Source organism: Ictidomys tridecemlineatus, chromosome 8 (genome assembly GCF_052094955.1).
Source record: "Ictidomys tridecemlineatus isolate mIctTri1 chromosome 8, mIctTri1.hap1, whole genome shotgun sequence".
Taxonomy (NCBI): Eukaryota; Metazoa; Chordata; class Mammalia; order Rodentia; family Sciuridae; genus Ictidomys; species Ictidomys tridecemlineatus.
Window position 1 is genome coordinate 68,456,238 of NC_135484.1, and position 23,321 is coordinate 68,479,558.

The following is a 23,321-nucleotide window of genomic DNA, read 5'->3' on the forward strand; positions in this document are numbered from 1 at the left end:
ATGCAAATGCTCTATAAGTGTACTGCCCATTAGCCCAGACTATGATTTTTCTAAAACTTTATAATATTATAGAACAGTCTGAGGAACAATGAGGGACAATATATATAAATTTATTCTTTATACTGTATAAGTACTGTGGTCAATTAAAATAATATATGGCTAAATGGAGATAAATTCTGGGTTGTGCTTAATATCCACTGTGAGGAACTTGAAACCCTCATAGCAGAGCTAGAGCATCCAGAACTGCTAGCAACCTGGCTTCCATGCAGGCCACTTACTGCAATTCAGGGTGAAACATTTTTTTGTATGCATAAGAGCTACCTAATGTCTGTCACTGTGGATGACCACGTCTTTCTTTCAATCCTCCAGCTCAGCTTATCCTTTCCTTGAACAAATTTACAAATACACCAATCAGAATGAAGGCTTCACTGAGCATTCTTGCTGGCATCAAGTACATTTCCACAGCAGATGTTTAACAATGCAGACTGCTTTTTTAGTTGCCTTTGGTAAGCGGTTTATTCACTTGAAATATCCCAGTGTACAATTTCTATTAGTGATTCCATTTTAAAGTCCTAGCATGGTCTTCTAGGGATTATGCCAGAAACCAGATTCAATGACCTACCGTTTCCCCTGAAATGTGAGAAATGGTGGCACCTGGAGCTGGGGCATTAGAGTCAAGTGGGGCAGTGGATATGTATTCACATTAGGAGTTGTGAGTATATAGGAACTTTCAATCTGAAAGCTTTGATGATTCCAATGTATGTTCTTTCCCTGACCAGAGAAACTTGCTCCAAAATATATAGTCTGAAGACTACTCAGTATCACCTGGGAGCTTGCTACAAATGCAGAATCTCGGGCCCCACCCTGAATGTTCTGAATTAGGATCTGCAGTTTCACAGGGTCCCCAGGTGGTTATATACACATTAGAACTTGAGAAGCTTGTTCTAGATCAGCATTTCTTGGTTTTGGTGCATACCAAAATCACCTGCGGGAGCTTTTCAAATTCCTGTGCCCAGGCTCACTCTAAACTGATTAAATGAAAATCACCAGATGGGGTCCAGGCATATTTATTTTTAAACCACACCAGGTGACTTCAATATGTAGTTAAACCTTGAGAAACATTTTCCTGGATTATAAAGAATTCTTCCAGTTTTTAATATTTATGAAAACTATTATAATTTACATGATTAATTTATCTGTGACAAGAAAACAGTCTCCATTATTTCAAATTCTTGTTTAGATATAGTACACAAAAGTGCTTATGTTTTATATGTAGTACATGAGATAAAATTAATAAATACTTTAGTAAATGTCCTGTGTAAACATCCTCAAGAACTGTATACTTGAGAGTTGGTGTAAAGAAACATATATAATGGCTAAGATGGTCATTGGGATTTTTTTCAACTAACAACATTGAGATATTTTTGTCCAGACTTGGCAGCTGTGGGCATTTTTTCAATCTAATTGCACTACAGAATAGACACACAGGTACAAGACATTGGATAAAAATTTACTTACAACCATTGTATCCCATTGAAGGGATGTAGCTTAGTTGCAAAAAAAAAAAAAAAAAAAAGCCAGATGCAAGACCATAAGTGGGTTGCTTTTAAAAATCTCCCCTGCAGGGTTACCTTTCCTTCTACCTAGCAATTGCATTAATAGGTGCTTTTAAAAGGCAGCTAGTCCTCTCAAGATGTTGGCTTCTGTAAAAATCTTCTAATCAAGATCTGGTTCTAATGCTCTTCATTTACTTTCTTCAGTGAAAGTATAACATGAAAGTCAATTTCAAACTACTGGGGGAGGGGAGAATAACTATTATAGGGGCTGGACCTAAACAGAGACCCAGTGCTTCCCCTTTGAAGTGTGGCCACCTGCAAGCTCCTATTGATCTTGGGCAGCCAAGCTTCAAAGGGAAAAGGCTGTACTTCTCCCCCACCTGGCCACTGCATGTTATAACACTTTTGAGTCGGCAGGGGCTACTTTCAAGTTAAAATTTGGATTAAAAAGCTGAATTGTGAGTGCTGAATGGCTCATAAGGTAACTTTTAAAACATAAATATGGTTTGAGATCTGCTCAGCAGTATCTCCTCCACCTCCTTCCTTTGCCCTCTTGTCACCCTCAGTATTTCAAAGGTCAGGCTTCTTTCAAATTAGTTTCTAAATCAGAATTTAATGAAGTCACTAACATGAAGGTGAATAGTTGATATATCTAGCGCAATCAGGAAACTGAAAAGCCAAAATAGCTTCCCACCTATATCTATTGACCTTGTAATAAAAAAGGAAAGTCAGTGGAGAAACTAAACTTTTTTTTTCTTTTGTGTTGGCTGCAATAGGAATGGTGATTTATTTATAGATTTAAAATAAAATTTCAGACGTAATTGCATTTTGTAATTCTACATATTTACTAAAGTATGCATAATCAGACTGTTTCTAATGGCTTGTTATAATCTTAAAGGATTCTCAACTCCTTATGGGGTCTTTTCAGTGTGAGAAAGCCAAAGGACAGGAAAGAAAGCCTAATATGAAAAGATTGCAATATTAAGGTTTAGTGGTTGAACATACTTTGCTTTGTATTCATGGAGATTAGGATATAGTTAAGAATAAAAGACTACTATCTTACATCTTTAATGATAGCATTTTCCCTTAAATTGGACTATTATGTTAAACAAATTTTTAAATGTGGTATCCACTAAGAAAATACCCACCTTTTATGTTTTCATTTCCATTTTAATCCCCAGAAAATGACTGTCTTCATGCGACTACAACTTGAAAGGACTTTTCCCCCCCTGGATGACTGCCTCAGCCCTTGATGATGTATGTTTCTGGTAATACCAACTTTAGACCTTCTCTGAAGGACAACTTCAGATAAAGTTAGAATGCCTCTAATGATTCAGTTCACATTAGTTTCTAGAAACATTTCATAATCGTACTGGAACTCATAATCTGGTCCCAAGATTAATCACAATTTATTCTCTTTTCATTACAAATTCTGGACAGAATTACCTGCATATTTTTGTGTTCTATCGTATAGCTACTTCTATTCAGGGTAGAGGAGAATTATAATCTTAGATAAGAACATTGGAGAGAAATAAAAATGTTAGACAAAGGAAATATGTATAAATCTTCCACTCACCTTAAAGGTCGTCACATGATAGAAATAATTGAAAAATGCTAACAGAAATCACATTGACTATCACATCATTTGTACAATATGTAATTCCTTTTATAATTATACAACTGTAGACAAAGTTTTCAAAGAACTTTTTAATTTTGCACAATTTGTATACAAAAATGTTAATAAGAGCATGTACTTTTAAAAGGTGAAGAAACTGTCAATTTTATGCTGTGGAAGTAACATTTTATTTTTTGCCAACACTAGCAACTATTAAACAAAGCCTTCACATTTTTTTTAACATTTTAAACTTATATGGCAATCACAGAGTTTTGCTTAGTCTTGTTAATAGCAATAATGTCAACAATGCACTTGATATGCACAAGAAGCATTTCCATAAAAGTTTTGCACTGCTGCTACAACTAGCTTGCCCCTGATATTTTATGATAAAGTAAATGACTTCCCACATTCTTTTATGTTTAAACAATTTTGTCAGAACAGAAACAGAATGCCAGCTCTCTGTCAGTATTTTATTTTCTTTAATCTACAGTCCTCTGTTTATTGGCTTGTATTTATTTGAAGCAATTTATGACAGGAATTGCAGTTATGATGTATATTTCTGTTTGAAACATCATATTTTTGGAATCACTGTAAGATGACTTTGTGCTTCTTCCCCATTTATCAAGATTTTAGGGGTGTGTGTGTGAGAGAGAGAGAGAGAAATAAATACTATACAAACAACTAGGTATTTTAATCATCAGAAAATGAGTCACTAGTACATGAAATGATGGAGGATATTGAATGTATATGCTGATTTTATTTCAAAAGTTGACATTTTATTTTAAACCTATAAAACTTCTGCATTCAGTACAAAGCTCTTTTAGAACAAATTCTAAGAAAACGCAGGACAAAAATATTAGAATTTTCTTGGTTACTAATTTACACCTTGTACTAAAGGAATAATACAGATTTTCAAAAACATTTAAATTCTAAGTGATGGTTGACTAGTACAATATTCTTGGAAAACATAAAAAATTAAAGTACTCCAAGAAAAAGTCGCCAACTTTAATCAAAGTAGAACATGTATCTCCTCCCAAATGTCTTCATTTGTTCAGACTGAAACTTTCACTAGACAAGTTCAAAACTATGAAACCTACTTATCAGAAAATTATCTTAAGAATTAGAGATTTAATGAAAAAATTATGAACATTAAAGCACTATTGTTGAATAACCCAATAATTTCATGATTCTCAGAAGTAAAAGTTTTCCATATGTTTATATCCAGAATAATATTTCTCTCTTCCTAGGAATGAGTATCATACACAACTACCTATTCAAAAATCAGAAATTATTTTTCTTCTGTTATCAAGGCCTATTTATCAGTTATAGCTAAAGAACTATTCTTAGTTTAAAAGTGAAGTTGTGATTTTCAAAAGTTATTATGAACTCAAAAATAGATATCTGATGTTGTAGTACATAAACACCATACATCTTTTATTTTACATGCAGAAAAGTAAAAATAATATAATTTCACATAGTATTAACATTTTAATGGTAGCTTATTTTGTAAACATTTTTCCAGAAAACCTAAAAGGAAAATAATTAAAATTAGTATTTGTTCTATTTACTTTTATGGCTATCAATTATTTTAAATAAATGGAGGTTATTGTTATTTATTCTATAGCTTCACTATTCCTAGAAACATGACTGAGGGGGAAAGGTTCCCATAAGAAAGAATTTAAGAATTCTTAGAAGCTAGCAGGAATAGATAAAACATCTTTTCCAAATAGTAAGTAATATTGGATGATGCTAAGTGCTGTTGAACATTAGAAATAGCTTGCGATAATGTTTTTACTAGCACAAAATTTCCCCTTAAGTAGTAGAACAATATTATGACGACTCTGCACAAAGGCCATGTGTCTTGCTCAAGGACTTTATCTCAAGCTGGGCCTTTGATTCTACTGAATAGAATAACAAAAATTTTAATTTGCTGCATGTCAGATAGGCAGAAGAAAATGAAGATTGTTAACTGGGTTAAAGATAGCTCAGTGCACATTAGATTTATGGAGATTTCACAAAAATTTCATAATCCTCAGTTTGGAGGAAACTAGGTAGAGTTTAAAGTTTAAAAATGCAAGAATGAAATTCCATCTCTCTTATCAGTTTCAAAAATTAGCTGTGAAAGTTTAAAGACTTAAATATGAGTTCTGAAACTATAAAACTACTAGAGGAAAATGGGAAATTCTTCAGGACACTGCAACAGGCAAGGACTTTCTGAATAAGACTCCCCAAGCACAGGAAACAAAGAAAACAGAAAAAAGACATTTAATTAAATAAAAAGTTTTCTTCACAGAAAAAAAAAGAATCAAGAGAATGAAGAGACAACTTATAAAATAGGAGAAAATATTTGCAAACTACACATCTGACAAGCGGTTAGTATCCAGAAACTATAAGAAACTCCAAAGGTTAATAGGAAATTAAGTCATTTGTTAATTACCCAGTTTAAAAATGGGTGGTGGATCTAAATAGACAATTTTTGTTCAAACGTTGACATACAGTCAAAAGATACATGAAATATTGTCCCATCATCAATAATTATCAGAGAAATGGAAATCAAAACCACAATGAGTTATCTCCACATTCTAGTAAAAACAGCTATTGTCAGAAAGACAAATGATAACAAGTATTGGTGAGGATGTAGAGAAAATGAAACCCTTTTACTCTTTTATTGGGGGAGTGTAATTTAGTACAACCATTAAAGAAAAAGTATAGAGGTTCCTCAAAAAATTAAAAATAGAATATCCATATGGTTCAACAACTGGGCACATATCTAAAGAAAATGACATCAGTATGCCAAAGGGACACCTGCATTTCTATGTTTATTACAGAACTATTCATACTAGTCCATAAGTAGAAACAACTGAAGTGTCCATCACCTGATGAACAGATAATGAAATGGGCATACACACAATTGAAGAGTGACCATAAAAAAATAACAAAATCCTGACGTTGATAACATACACAGAACTAGAGACCAATATGTTAAGTGTAATAAGCCAGGCATAGAAAAATAAATACAACATGATCTTACTCATATGTGGAAACAAAAATGTTGATCTCACAGAAGTCCAGACTAGAATGATGAGTAATAAAACTCGAGAGAACTGAGGACAGGGAGGGAAGGATGGCAAGGGGTTGATCAATGTATACAATGTTAGAAAGGACTAAGAAATTCTGATATCTACAATATGGTGACCATAATAATAGTGAGTCCATCAGTGTGTTTTTGCTCAGACAAAATCTCTGAGAAAAACAACTTAGAGTCTCATCATTTCAGAGGCTTCAGATGAAGTTTGGCTAACTCAATTGCTTTGGGCACAAGATAAGGCAGAGCATCAACTTGGAAAGTTGTGGTGGAGCAAACCTGTTCTCATGACAGTCAATAAGCAGAAAAGTGAAAGGGATTGCAGCAAAAGGTAGTCCTCAAAGGCATGCCCCTAACAATTCTTACCCTTCAACTAAGTTCATCTCCTACAGTTTCCACTTCCTCCCAATAATCAGTTCAATAGATTATTAATTCATCAACAGATTTCCTTATGATCCAATCATTCTCAACATTGCCACATTAGAGATTAAGTCTTTACCATATGAACCTTTCAGGATATTCTAGATTCAAACCACAACATTATTATATATTTTTAAAAGAGAAAAGAAAGGATATTAAAGGTTTCAACTATGAATAAATTATAAACACTTGAGGACATAAATATGTTTAACCTGATTTAAATATTACACAATATGTACTTGTTTTGAAACATTACATGACACCCTATAAATCTTTATTATTTTTATGTTATATATATATTAGTTTAAAACATACGTAAATTTAACAAGAGCCATAGTGGTTTACACAAAGTCATTATCAATGAAAGTAAGTAAGTGATATCTCAAAAAATAAGAAAAAGTGAGAAAATGTATCAAATGGAGTTCATATTATTTTCATTAAAATTTATGCAATTTGGTTACTATTAAGCAAGAAATTTAGGATGAGTATGAGGGAGTATACTATATTTTATTTTATAGAATCTTCTTATGAATATTCTTATTCTTAGCTATAGCATATAAATGTGATTTTTTGAAATGTGAAAAAAATTGTGATTAAAAAATAAAATTTTTGGTAATTTTCAGTTTATAATTCTTAAATTCTTTACTCTATATGTAATAAATGTAATATGGAATACAGATTTTATTTTTCAAAAATAGATTTACATTGATTTCAATTAATATGTATATTATACATAATAAACATGTAATGATTTAGTTAGCTTTACTGTGACCAAAATAACTGACAAAAATAATTTAAAGGTTGAAAAGTTAATTTGGGTCCCACAGTTTTCATAGGTCTCAGTGCATAGATGGCCAACTCCATTGTCTGAGCCCAAGGTGAGACAGTACATCATAATGGATGGGTCCAGTGTAGGAAACCTCTCAGCTCATGGTGGTGTCAGGATGCAGAGGGTGGTGTGGGAAGGGGCCACAGGGAAGACGTACTCTTCTAAGAGCTGAGCAAATTTTCTCTGATGTACCCTTCCCCCATGATGTACTGCCTTAACTTGTGCCCAGATCAATGAGGTTAGCCTTCTATAGATTGAGACCATTGAAACTATGAATCTGAAATAAACTTTCCCTCTTCTCAGTTTTTTTTTCTTTAATTGATAACAGGAGTAGGGTTATTTCTGTGTCTAATCTGACCATGGCTTCCAAAAGCCTTTGAAAATATTTCACAGGATGAATATTTTTAAAAAATTTTAGATATTCAAGCTGGAAACACTTTAGAATCTTACAAGCAGAGCTTAATGGGTGACTTTGGTCTGAGGACTACAATGCTGACATAAATGCTGGCTGTGCTTATGAGGTTTCAGAGGGAAATGAGAGAGGACTTTATTGGGAATTGGACTACAAACCACTCATATTATATTTTCACAAAGAACTTAGTTACATTTTCCCCATGTTCTGACACTTTGTGTGATGCTGAATTTAAACGTGATAGACTAATTAATGAGGTGAAGGAAATTTCAAGACACAAAGCATTCAGTCAGTGGCCTGGACATTGCTGACAGCTTTGAGCCAGATGTACTGTAAAAATTGTGAGCGAAAGACAGAGCCAAAGGATTTAACAAACTTACAGTTTGACCAGAAAACTGGAGATAAACTAGCAGGAGTGTGCTTGTTAAAGAGATTTTAACCTTTCAAGAGGTGCTAAATCCTTTGTACAGTGACAATAGGAAAATGCCTTGAGGACATCTCAGAAATTTGCAAGAAGAGATTTGGGGGTGCCCTAGTTGCACGGGGTATAGGAGATAAGAATTTATTTCACAATGCTCAGCTTCTCAGGTACCAGGGGCCCAGGTATCATTCATATCATTGTCAAACTAGCAGGAGACTTTGATGTCATCCACATGGTGCTTATTCTGCAGGAATGCAGTATGCTGAAGTTAAGAGGTCATGGAGTCTTTCACAGAGATTTCAAAGAAGGCCTTGAAGGCCAGGGAAAATGTAGCAAGACCAGAGTCCCTGTGAACTTCCCTGCCCCTGGAAGGGTGATGTGTAAATTGGGAAGATAAAGCCAAACCTGGAATGGAGATTTCCAGAATTAAGACATTCCAGTAGCATTGACTCACTGAAAAACAACAAGAGAAAAAGCAGCTTGCTGTTGAGAAAGAAGCCAGGTTAAGAGAACTCATGTGCACTTCAACCCCAAAAGGAGTGGGGCTGTTCAAGCCCTTTGAGAGTAACATCTCACAATCATGTGTCCTACTTGCTGCATGTAGAGTTATAGAAAGAGTTCTCGGACCTATTTGTCCAGCTGTATTTCCGTCTTGCTTTGGCCCCATCCTTTTCTCCCTTTTGGATGGGAATATTTATTCTATTTCACTGTATGTTGGATTTATATTGCTTGCTTTTGATTTTTACAGAGGTTTATAGCCAAGAGTTTATCTTGGGTCTCAGAGGAGACTTCAGAGTATAAAATGTTAAAACTGTTAAGACAATGGGATTCTTAGAGATGGATGAAATGCATTTTGCATTATGAGATAAACATGAGCTTTTGGGGGCCAAGTGTGAAATGTTATAGATTGGGTATGAGGTGTGCTCCAAATTATCTTTTGGCAATATAGGGATATTCAGAAGTAAGTGATTACATCTTGATAACTGTAACCTAATCAGTTCATCTTAGACTGAATGGATGGAATAGGTGGTAACAGTGGGCAAGTGGGTCATGACTAGAGTAGTAACTGGGGACATGTCCTGGAAGTGTGTATCTTCCCTGTGGTCTTTTACCCCTTCGTGTGCATGCTAGCATTCTCGCTCTTGCGCGTGTGCTCTCCTGTGCGCTCGCGCTCTCTCTCTCTCTCTCTCTCTCTCTCTCTCTCTCTCTCTCTCTCCAGCTTGTCTCTTCTGGGCCCTTCCCCAATAATGGGCTGCCTCATGGTGTGCCTAGAGCAATGAATTTAGTGTCTATGTGCCGCAGTCCGGCTGCGCAAACTAACCAGGGGTGACGAACAACTTGTGTAGATTGATACAGCAAGAGTGGGAGCCTTTTACTGTAGGACAACAGAAGTATTTATACATTCCACACAGCTTATCTTAATTAACATAAACTGCATACAGCAGTCAACCAATAAGAAATCTCCACACTTAATGGCTCGCTGGAATTACTTCACAAATGACTCCTGGCAAAATGCCAGGTGCCATCCAGACTTGTTTACAGACTCTAACATTTGCTAGGCGCCATCCTGACTTGTTTACAGACCCTAACATCTATGGATTGAGTCCTCTGAAACCATGATCCCCAAACTTTTCATCTTCTAAATTGTTTTTGTTGGGCATTTTGGTCACACTGATAAAAACCTAATGAGAACAAGTACCAATTGTCTATCAATAGAATTATATACTAGAAGCTTACATTTTAATAAAACAAACCTTTTACAAAGAAGATTGTATGGGAGCACCCACAAAAAAAAATATCCAACTTGATGTAGAAGCTGAAGAATATTTCTTAGAGAAAATATTTTTTAACCAAAAATAGAAGTATCAACAAAACTTAACCAGATAAAATTAATAAAGACATATTCAAGTGGAAACCAAAGAGGACATAGACAATTTAACTTTTATGTGTATACCCAATAGAACACATATTGTGTGTTTTAGTCAGCTTTTCTGCTGCTGTGACAAAAAGATCTGACAGGAACAAGTAGAGGAGAAAAAGTTTATTTGGGGCCCATAGTTTCAGAAGTCTTTGTCCACAGATGGCTAACTTCATTCTTTGGAGCCCAACCAAGGTGAGGCAGAACATCATAGTCGAAGACTGTGGCAGAGGAAAGAGGCTTAGGACATGGCATATAGAGAGAAAATTCCCCCTTATTACACACAAAAAATAAAACCCAAGGACATGTCCCCAGTGTCCTATGTCCTGCAGCCCCATCCTATTTCCCCACAGTTACCACATAGTTAACCCCTTTCAGTAGATTAACACAAAGATTTGGTTAAGGTTATCATAGTCCAATCATTTTACCTTTAACCCATCTTGCATTTTTTCACATGTGAGTTTTGGGGGACACCTCACTTCTACAACATAACATCATATTATGATATCTCTGATTATGTCTTACTGCATTGTCCTCTTAGCACAGGGTCGGTTACATTTTAGGTGTCTGATTAAAGAATTCAAGAAATAAGGACAAAGGAAGGTCAGAGGCAAGAAAAACTCTTTTTCATTTCAAAACCAGAATATCACATGTCTGTACAGATCAGGTGTTTAGAGGCAACTGCAAATTTAACAATGACTAGAACAGTAAAGAATGAATGTGTACAGACAAGAGTGATGATTGGAAAGGATTACAAAAAAAGAATAAGACCACCACATCCAAATAAAATATTTTTTTTCTTAATCAACTGTTGTCTTTGCTTGCATAATATGATACAATCCTCCTTTTTTATTTCTTTTAATTACTTAACCTGTACTCATCATATTACACAATTAACCATCCACAGAGCATTTTAAAGTTCTCATTTGTAGGTAAATATGTAATACATTCCATCTTGCAAACAAACCACAGTTTTAAAGTATGTGTATTTATGTTACTTCTTATTGAACTTTGTTGTTAACAGGTTGCCATAGTGATCCAAATGATAAAAAAAAAAACCTGGAAATTGAAAATGCAAGGATTCATAAATCTACCTAAATTCTTAATTGGAAAAATGAAAATAGCTGTTCTTATGAACACATTTTATGTGTGGGCAATTTTACCATTATATTTAAGCAAAGAGATAAAATGTCATGTTCTGAGGAAAGCCTTCTGTCACAGAGAAGCAACAGAAGGACTCCACTTGTGTGTGTGTTTATTTGAGATTTTTCATAATGCTGTGGCCTCTGAAGTGCTTTTCTTATCAAATTCTCTCTCCTCTTCATCAGTTTCAGAGTCCATGCACTTTGTCATCCACATCATCATCCATTATCCATTTTTCCGCCAGGCTGAGAAAACACTGAAGGATGAAAACACTTTCGACTGACATTGGGAAAGCTGAATAACACACTGAACAAGCAGTTGTTCAGGGACTTTATTTCTTCCTGGTGTGTAAATGACTGCTGCCATGCTGTTTCGCAGATTGATGGAAAGATAAAGGGACAGAGTCCTCTACATTCCACCAATCTATTTCAAAGGTGACAAGACCCCCATGACCCTTGAAAGGACATTTCTATTTATTCTTTACCTTTTTTACACTAAACTGTTTAAATATTAGTGAAGAGAAATGCTGGAAACATTTAGCAGAATACAAAACAATCTTAAAACTATCACCTTTAGTTTATTGTAGGTAGCCTGAAATATTCAACTCTTGGTAGGCAGAAAATACGGCATGATGTTTCTATGAAGTATAGTCAAGTTGATTTGGCTTAATTGAACAGGGATGTTTATAATAACCATTTCATTGTCAGTACCTCTTTAGAGCAGTACTTGGAATCAAACAAATGTGTTCAAATTTACTAATGTTTTTGGTCTCATTTACCTAATATTGAATAATGCAAAACAAAATTCAATAAAGAGCAATACAATTCTTGGGATTGTGTCAAATTTGTCATGAAGTAATTTGTGAAAAGTTTGTTTTAAAATAGTAAATGAAGGCCCCTGGAATTTTGAAGTTCCCATGTATTATTTGATGTTTTCTTTGTAACTTTTAAGAACAAAGATTTCAGTGAAAAACAGCTGGATCTGACCGAGAAAGTTATAGGAGATTTTACTTTATTTTTCAATTTATAGTCATATTAAAACAATTCCTTCTGAGACTTAGAGCAAAGTGATTTGAATGTTTCTTACAGTTCCATAATAGACTCTCTCCAGGAAACAACACAAAAGACAAACTGATACCAAAAGTGGTGCAAATAATTTTCCCTTGAATAACAGTCAAAATACAAAATGCCTGAATTCTGACAGACATTCAAGTTATTAAAGAGATTTTATGTCAAATAGTTTATATTGTAAATCATTTGGATAGCAATTCAAAGGTACTCTAAAAGAGTGTCACATATAATGTAGCCTAACTTTCAGCCTATTGCTTCTGATATTAATATTAGTCCAGACTTCCTGAAGGAACATTCTTCGCTTTTTATAAAAGCAAGAAAAATGTTGGAATAAACTGTAGCTTTATCAATAAATCTTTCGATGTTCTATATTTTAGCTTTATAAATAAATATTTTAATATATTGATGAAAAAAGTATTTTATGAAATTATTTTTATCAAGTCAACTGATAAGCAGTATACTTTTTATCATCTGCTTCCAAAAAAGAGAACGAAAGAATAAAACTATTTTATACTAAATCATATGCCTAAAATCCTGGAAAAGAAAAGAAGTAAATGCATGTAAAAGTGCTAAAATTCTAGAAAATATTGTGTATGGTTAGAAAATTATTGATAGGAAATTTAGTAATTCATTTGATTCCAACTTTTTTTAATTAAATTTATTTTTATAATGTATTCACAAAAACAAAAATTGTAGTTTTGTGACATACCATGTGATGTCTTGATACATGTATACATTATATAATGTGTAAGTCAGGGCAAACATCTATCTTCTCAAGTATTAATAATTTTATAACTAAATTATTCAAAATACTTTCTTATACTTCTTTGAAATATTCAGGGCATTATTATTACCTAGAGTAACCCACTAAGCAACAGGACTCCAGCACTTCTTGCTCCTCTTCAACAATAACTTTGTACCTATTGATCACCCAATCCCTGGGTCCTCACTACTCTCTCCAGCCTCTGGTAACCATTATTCTAGTCTCTACTTCAATGAGGTCAACTTTTTAAAGATTACCCAAGTGAGATCATGTGGTACTTAGCTTTGTGAGCCAGACTCCTTTTATTTAATGTTCCTCAGTTTTATTTAGGTTATCACAAATGGCAAGATTTCATTCTTTTTATGACAATACTATTCCATTGTCCATAAATACCTCATACATATTTGCCCAAAGCTGTCATTGAAAAGGAAATAATACAACTTAGAACAGAGATAAACAAAGTGGAAAAGAGAAAAGTGATAGAGCAATTTAATAAAAAATTGTTTTCTTAAAAGTGATAAAAAAGTGATAAACATTTAAGAAGACACACTGAATAAAGAATATAAATTACTAGACTCAGAAATAAAACTGGAAGCATTAGTATATATTATATAGAAATTAAAAGGACCATAAGGGAGTACCATAATCGATTTCATGCCAAAAGTTTTAATAATTCAGTTGAAATGGACAAATTCCTGGAAACAAGAACTAATAAGAATAAATCACAAAGAAATTATGTCTTTATATACCTGTAATAGTAAGAAGATTTAATCAGCAATAATAAAAATAATCTCCTGGCAAAGAAAATCTCTGAACATGAAGTTTTCCCTGGTGATATATAGCAATTTTTTTAAAAGAAAGAGATAGAGAGAATTTTTTAATATTTACTTTTTAGTTTTCGGTGGACACAATATCTTTATTTCATTTTTATGTGGTGCTGAGAATAGAACCCAGCACCCCACACATGCCAGGCGAGCGCCATACCACTTGAGTCACATCACCAGCCCAGAAAAAAAAAAATTTTAATACTGCTTCCTTTCAATCTTTTAAAATAAACAAATAAATAAAAGAGGGACCATAACTTCCTAGTTCTTTCCATGAGGCCAGCATTACCATGATACCAAAGGCATGAAGAATTATAGCTCCATACCCTTTATTAATATTGATACAAAACTCTGAATAAATTACTAACATACTTAATTCAGCAGTATATTAAGATGTTTAACCTGAAGTCATGAATTTAGTATAAAGTAGGTATGGATTGTTTATACCAATGATAACTGGGAAGAAATCAATGGATTTCCTCCTTGGAGAAAATTTATGGTTTGAGCTTTCTTTGGGGAGACAATCCTGATTAGACAAATTGAGCACTATGAGAATTACAGCTGGTTACAGTCTCAAGAATGGATTTCACTCTATTTCCTTACAGAGAGATGGAGTGTTTGATTTGGGGTCATCATACTATGTATGAAAATATGGCCCTTATTGTTAGAAATTAATGTGGTAGGCTCTCCAATCCAGGTCTTTTTATTGGGTGGTCCTGGGAATTGTAAAACCTTTTCATTGTTAATCTGAATGGGCTAATGCCCAGAGGCACAATGAGTTAGATTATTTATGCACTTTCTCTTTTTCTCATGCTTACTTTGCTTTAGATGGTAGGCTGTGAATTTATTATCATTTCATCGGATTTATGTTGCCTTTATGAGTCTGATTACTCACTTTTATCTATTATTTTCAGTTTGTTTTGAGGGCATTTGTAAAAAAAAAAAAATAACCTCATACTGGAAACTGGAAATTAGAGACATAAATACTTACATTACAACAATTATTTTATTTTTGATTTCTCACTTTTTTTGGATATAGATCAGAGAATATAATGTTTAAAATTTTTTAAAGATACATAAAATAAAATCTTTAAAAATGTATTGGGACCTTATTGCCTAATACAAAGTTAATTTTCATGAATATTTAACTTGTTTATTACAAAAATTTCTTCATTTGCTAGAGGCAACATCTCATATGGCAAAGTTTTGTATGATAAAATGATGAAAAAATTTAATTATAATTTAGATTTTAGCTGGGTATAGTGGTGCCTATCTGCAACCCCAACAACCCAGGAAGCTGAGGCAGGAGGACTGAGAGTTCAGAGCCAACCTCAGGAACTTAGAGAAGCCTTAAGCAACTCAGTGAGACCCTATCTCTAAATAAAATATTAAAAATGGCTGGGGATGTGGCTCATTGGTTAAGTGTCCCTGGATTCAATCACCACTACCAAATAAAGGAGAAAATAAAGATATGTTAACTTTTAATGAAATAATTTAAAAGAAAATATTTCATTAAGGAATTTAGAAAAATTCCAACCATCATTTTTAGATATTACCAATATATACTGTATATGAATTTTACTGTTTATAAATGCATTCTTCAGTGAGAGGACTAAATCATGCTACCATTCATAAACCAGAAGGCTTTTCTTTAGTTCTCAGTATGTGTTCATTTGCCACTTTCTCCATTATGGATCTGGAACATCTGTCAAAGGCTTGCATGTTAAAGGTTTTAATCCCCAGCATAGCACTATTGGGATGTGGTACAAACTTGAAGAGATGAGGCTAGTGGGAGGTCTTTGGGTGTATTCTGTTGAAGGATATAACAGAACTCTAACCCATTTTCCCCGCTCTCTTTGTGTCTTAGCCATGAGGTGAGCTACTTTGCTCTACCAGGGATACACCACCGTGGTGTGCTGCCTCACCCCAGGAATAAAAGCACTAGACCCAATGGAACAGAGACTGGAATTCCACAGCTATGAGCCAAAATACATATTTTTTTCTTATAAGTTGTTTAAGTGCTTGATATAGATAAAGCAAAACTGATTGATATAACTATTATATAATAGAGGCTAAATCAAACAGTATTTGATATGGTTCTAATTCTAAGGGACTATAAAATACATAATTTCTAAAAATCAAAGTACTACCAGAGAATATAATGTCTAATAATGCATAGCAATTTCTGGGATGATAGCTACAAGACATATGTACTGCAGGAATTTAAATAACTCAGCCATTTAGATAAATAATTTTGTGATTTAAGCAGATACAGATCTGAGTCTAAAATATTGGACAGATGTAAAGTAATGGTTGGGAGCCCCCTATGATATGACCAGTCAGAGAAGGAAAGATCAAGAGTAATTTACTGAGACCCATGCCAGAACCCAGCCCCAGGTCTAGAACCTCCACTGACCAGCAGACCCATGAGAAGGAGCCCAAGCCCCTGCCCAGTACTGCCCTGCCAACCAGCTGAATCACAAGGGAACCCAGATCTACCCCCGTCTCCATTTGGGGATCCTGCAACCATCACCATAGCTCTCCCTACACAGTTGCCACCAACATGGGACATCAGATAGGACCTGGAGGCAGCTGCATCTTTGAACAGGACCTTACAAGGTCCACTCTTTCAGCCCCATCTCTGCAAGTGGTTGCATCCATTTTGGGACACCCCCACTGATATCTTGAGTTATCTTCACTATTGCCACTACCATCTTTAGTTGCAGTAGCATTTATCATGGGTCACCAGCTGGGGTCTAGAAGCCCAACACCAAGAAGAGGTACACATAATCTGAAGGGACTCTACAAGTTTATAGGGTAGAAACTATACTAATTCAGATTTGCACTGCAAGACAGCAAGACACATAAACAACATGAAAAAATAAGGGAGGAAAGTGCCCCAAACAAACCAATATACTACAGTAACAAAATCCGTGGACAGCCCAGTTGATGAATTGTCAGAGAAGGTATTCAGAATGTACATAATTAAAATTATCTATGAATTTAAAAATGACCTAATTGAGCAAACACAGGTAAAAATTGATCACTCCAAAGGATAAGAGAGCAAATATAGGCAACCATTGATCACACCATGAAAGAGATAAAGGAGCAAATACAGGTAGCAAATACTAACTCAAGAAAGAGAGATTCTGGGAAAAAAACAACAACAAAAGCCAGAAGTCCCTAAAATGAAGGAAACAGTAAACAAAATAAAAAACTCAACCGAAAGTATTACCAATAGACTAGATCACTTGGAAGACAGAATGTCAGATAATGAAGACAAAATATGCAATCTCAAAAATGAAGTTGACCACACAGTGAAGATGGTAAGAAACCATGACCAGAACATTCAAGAATTATGGGATAACATCAAAAGACAAAACCTAAGATTTATTGGAATACAGAAAGGTACAGAGATAAAACCAAAGTAATGTACAATTGCTTAAAAATAATATCAGGAAATTTCCCAAGCATGAAGAATAAATTGAAAAACTAAATACAACAGACTTAAAGGACACCAAATGTAAAAACTTAGAAAAGATCAATGTCAAGCTACATTATAATGAAAATGCCTCACATACAGAATAAGAATAGAATTTTGTAAAGGCCACAAGAGAGAGAAATAAGATCACATAGGGGGAGACCAACTCATATCTCAATAAGATTTTTCAACCTAAACCCTCTAAGCCAGGTGATCCAGGAACAACATACATAAACTCTGAAAGAAAATGGATGCCAACCAAGGATCTTATATCCAGTAAAATGAAGCTTTACGTTTGTCGATAAAATAAAAACTTTTCATGAAAAACAAAAGTTAAAAGAATTTACAACAAGAATTTACAGAACATCCTCAGCAAAATATTCCATGAGGAGAGAATGAAAAACAACCATGAAAATCAGCAAAGTTAAGTATTACACTAAAGAAAAAACCAATCAAAAGAGAAGCCAAGTCAAGTTAAATACCAAAAATAAACAAAATGTCTGAGAATACAATTCATGTCTCAATAATAACCCAGAATGTTAAACCCAGAATGTTAAAATATCTAAACCCACAAATCAGTAGACAAAGATGGGAAGATTGGATTTAAAAAAAAGACCTAACAATGTGCTCCGTTCAAGAGACTCATCTCATAGGTAAACATCCACAGACTGAAGGTGAAAGTTTGGGGAAAACATACCACTCATATGAACTGCAGAAATAAGCAGGGGTTTCATATCAAATAAAATATACTTCAAGCCAAAGTTAATCAAAATGGATAAATAAGGACAGTTCATATAGCTTAAAGGAACCAAATATCAACAAGAAATAACTATTTTAAATATATATATGCCCCAAACAATGGAGCATCTAAGTTCATCAGACAAACTCTTCTCAAGTTCAAGAGTCAAATTGACCACAACACACTAATTCTGGATAAATTTACACACCTCTTTCACTACTGGATAGATATTCCAAACAAAAGCTAAACAAAGAAACTATAGAACTCAATAATGCAATCAATAACAGACGTAACAGGCATATATAGAATATATTAGAAAATTATTAGACTGTTTTAGAAAATATTAGAATATTTTATCCATCAACAAGTGAATACACTTTCTTCTCAGTAGCACATATATCCTTCTCTAAATTAGACCATATATTATGCCACAAAGCAATTCTTAACAAATACAAAAAAGCAGAGATACTACTCTGCATTCTATCAGATTGTAATGGAATGAAATTAGAAATCAAAGATAAAATAAAAAACAAAAGCTACCCCAACACCTAAAGACTAAATAATATGTCATTTAATAAATAATAGGTTGCAAAAGATATCGAAGAGGAGATTAAAAAATTCATAGAGGTAAATGGGAACACTGATGTATCACATTGAAACTCTGGGACAATATGAAAGCAGTACTAAGAGAAATTTCATTTCATGGAGTTTATTCCTTAAAAAAAGTCAACAAATAAATGACCTAATATTATATTCCACAGCCCTAGAAAAAGGAGAACAAATTAATAGTAGAAGACAGAAAATAATTAAAATCAGAGCTGAAAGCAATGAAATTGAGACAAAAGAAACAATTGAACAAATTGACAAAAGAAAAAGTTGGTTCTTTGAAATAGATAAATAAAATTGATAAACCCATAGACATGCTAACAAAGAGAAGGAAAGAGAAAACTCAAATTAATAATATCCATGATTAAAAAGGAAATATCACAACAGACACTACAGAAATACAGTAGATAATTAGAAACTATTTTGAAAATTTGTACTCCAATAGAAAATATCAAAGGCAATAGAGTCACATGATTTTCCCAAACTGAATCAGGATAACATACTCAAGTTAAACAAATCAGTTGCAAGCAATGAGATACAAGATGACATCAGAATCCTACCAACTAAGAAAAGCCCAGGACCAGATGGATACACACCTGAGTACTATAAGACCTTCAAAAAGAACTAATACCAATACTCCTGAAATTATTTCATGAACTAGAAAAAGAGGGAATGTTCTGTCCAAACTCATTCTATGAGGTCAATATCACCCTGATTCCAAAACCAAAGAAAGACACATCAAATAAAGAAAACTTTAGACCAATAACTCTAATGAATATAGATGCAAAAATTCTCCATAAAATTCAGGCAAATAGAATACAAAAACATATCAAAAAGATAGTGCACCATGATGGAGTGTGGTTCATCACAAAGATCAAGGTTGGTTCAAATTATGGAAATAAGTAAATATAATTCATCACATCAATAGACTTAAGGATAAGAATCATATGATCATCTCAATAGATACAGAAAAAGCATTCAGCAGAATACAGCACCCCTTCATGTTCAAAGCATTAGAAAAACTAGGGATAACAGAAACATATCTCAACATTGTAAAAGCTATCTATGCTAAGCCCCAGGCCAACATCATTCTAAATGGAGAAAAATTGAAGGCACTCCCTTTAAAAACTAGAACAAGACACAAATGCCCTCCTTCACCACTTCTATTTAACGTGGTTCTTTAAACTCTAGCCAGAGCAATTAGATGAAAGAAAATAAAGGGATACAGATAGAAAAAGAAGAACTCAAAACTATCCCTTTTGCTGATGACATGATTCTATACTTAAAGGATCCAAAGAATTCTACCATAAAACTTCTAGAATAAATAAATTCAGCCAAGTAGCAGGGTAAAAAAAATCAACATCCAAAAATCAAAGGCATTTCTATACATCAGTGACAAATCCTCTGAAAGAGAAACTAGGAAAACCACCCCGTCTATAAAAGCTTCAAAAAACAAAAACAAAACCAAAAAAACTTGGTAATCAGAAGATGATACACAATCAATCAACAAATATATGAAAAAATATTCAACATCTCTAGCAATTAGAGAAATGCAAATCAAAACTACTCTAAGATTTCATCTCAATCCAGTCAGAAAGACAGCTTAAAAAATATTTTAAAAATCTACTTTTCCTTAGTCTTTCTGTAATGCATATCTAAGATTCTGACCCACATCAATTTTCTTTTCCCTAAAGTATTTTTTATAACATGCCTTGGGGGAAGATCTGCTGGTGATGAATTTTCTCAGTTTCTGTTTATCTGAGGAAGACCTATTTCTCCTTCCTCTTGAAAGAAACTTTCTTAAATACAAAGCTCTAAGTTGGCAACTTTTTTTCCTTTTATCTCATTAAGACTTGCTTGCTATCTCTTCTTACTTGAATGGTTTCAGCTGCTTTAATTCTGATCCATGCTTTTTCATAGATAAGATGTTTCTTTCCTCTGTCCAAATGAAGATTTTCTTTTTTGCGTTTTTGCCATTGGAATATAATATGCCTAGGTAGAGAATGTTTGTTATTTATCCTAATTGGAATTATCTGAACTTCCTGAATCTGTAGTGTCTGTCACTGATAGTGGGAAAATTTTAGTCATTATTTCAAATATTTCTACTGCTGTCTTCTCTCACCTTTTTTGGTATTCAATACATACAGGCGATGTCTTTTATAAGTGTCCAACTATTTTAGAATATTCTTTTTTGTTTTTTGCTATTTTTTCTTTGCATTTCAGTTTGAGGATTTATTTGCTCCTTATCTTTTTTGGTATTCTAATGTTTCCATAAAATCATGGTTTGCTATTTGCTACATTTTCTTTAGAATGCATTTCCTTTTGGTTATCTATTAATTCCCAACTCTGCTTACATTATCAATGTATAATAAAATATATATTTTTTCAGTTGGAGCCACTAAAATATTAATTATAATCATCTTGAATTTTTGGCTTGATAATTTTTTATCTGTTTTATATGTGAGTCTGTGATACTTGCTTTGTCTCTTTGGATAGTATTTTTAATTTTCTGTAATTGTACTTGTAATTCTTTTTTTAGAAAGCTCAATATGATTTAATAAGAATTAGATAAATTAGCCTTTAGTTTGAAGTTTCTGTTTTTCTTGATAGAAGGTGGGCAGTGTTTAATGTTTGTTATAGCTTTAGGTACTAGAGACATCTGTTGCCCCAAATATCTTGGCTTTTTCTTTTTTTTTTTTGTTATTGTTGTTGTTTTCTTTCTTCTCCTGTTGTCTCTAGGCTTCCCTAGGAACTCCTCTTTAAATGTATGCTGTTTGCAGTTATTTCCAATATAATCCATAGTCAACAGTTTGGAACTCTGTTTATTTGGAGGTAAGGCAAAGGAGAAGGAAAGCATTCCTTGATTTTGTTTATATCTTAGTCTTTTTAGCAAAACTGGGTTTCCTGTCTGTGATCTTCACAAGGGTTTCTTAATCACTCTACTACCACTTTGTTAGGTGAATCAGCAAAATTGGAGTTGGCTGGAGAAGGAATAAAATAACCTTTTACCCCAGGTAGAATGAGGCTCTGGCAAAATCTTTTGTTTTGGATTTTTTTTTTTTTTTAAGGAAAACATTTGCATTGGTCATTATGCTACCAGATCCAAGAGTAAAAATTTTTCTTGGTTCCTTACCATGAGACTCTGGTGATATTTCTGTATATTAAACAGTTTCCCAATTGATTGTTACCACAATAGTTTCTCACTTTCAAACTAATTCATATTCAAACTCCAGCAATTACTCAAAATTATCATTTAAATATTTTAATCAATTTATGCTTTTGGTTGCACTATTATATATCTGCCTCTTCATGTTTTGGGTGAGCTATGATTTGCTTTGCCATCTGAATAATAGTCCTTTAAATCCAAGAAATGTTTAGTTTCTTCAGATTTTCTCTTACTATTATAATAACAGTGATGGCTTTTAAATTCCATACATAAAAACTAAAACAGGTACTCTCTTGCTTCACTTTTCAACTGATTATTTTTTCTTTTGTGTATACTATTTTAAAAGAAACCCACAATATAGCCACCATATGGGTTCAGGGCCAAATATTTGTTGATGAAATAAACTACATCAAATTATCATTGATTTTTTTTTTTTGATGAGTGATGGACATGGAATGAAAGATTAGTTTAACTTATGTGAACTTTTTTGAAAAAAAAAAAGAGTTTTTAATTAAAAACAAATGCTCAGTGCTGGGCACAATAGTGCACATTTGTAGTTCTAACTATTCAAGAAGCTGAGACAATAGGATTACTTGAGCCTAAGAGCTCAAGTCTTACCTGACAAATTTAGCAAGACCTTGTCTAGAAAGAATAAAAAATGTTCAGAACTTGATTCATTCTAAAGGCCATGAAGAATATTGATTCAAATAAATAAATTAGAATGTATAAATATATTGCTAAATATGCCTTGATATATTTGTTGTGTAGCATGATATTACCAGGAAGCAGAATGAGTATTTTGTGTCTTTGTCAGAATTTATTAGTTTTTTTTGCTTCCTGGGGTCTAACAGGATTTGTTTATACCTTTATTAAAGCAACAAATTGATCTATTGCAATTATTTGTTTGTGTCTTTCTCCCCTCTGAGAATGAGTTCTTTGAAGGCATGGATCATATGTCCTATTTGTTTCTTTATTTCCAGCACTTAGCATATTTCCCAAGCTCATGTATGTACTCAAGAAATGTCTCTTCAATGAAATTAAATGCATTCTGCTGCCATGTATAACTAATTAGAACCAACAATAAAAAATGTCTCTTAATAGACTGAAGAAATAATTAATGACTGAAAAATATTTTGCATATTATCATACTGTAAGCATGATTATTTGGGGAATTTAAGGCAAAATTTCCATATATTTGTACTGTATTATTTTGTTTAACATGAAGGTTGTCTAGTGAATTCTATATGATTCCAACTGTTTCTTAATCTCATTA

General features: G+C 33.4%; 1 long non-coding RNA gene across 1 annotated transcript; it reads left to right on the top strand.

Moving 5' to 3' along the window:
• Nucleotides 1-209: 209 nt before the first annotated feature.
• On the top strand, nucleotides 210-12,188 carry LOC144365870 (uncharacterized). Its single transcript, XR_013424602.1, has 3 exons — nucleotides 210-506; nucleotides 2,738-2,813; nucleotides 11,585-12,188. It is a non-coding gene; the product is annotated as an uncharacterized LOC144365870 (long non-coding RNA).
• The last annotated feature ends 11,133 nt before the right edge of the window (nucleotides 12,189-23,321 follow it).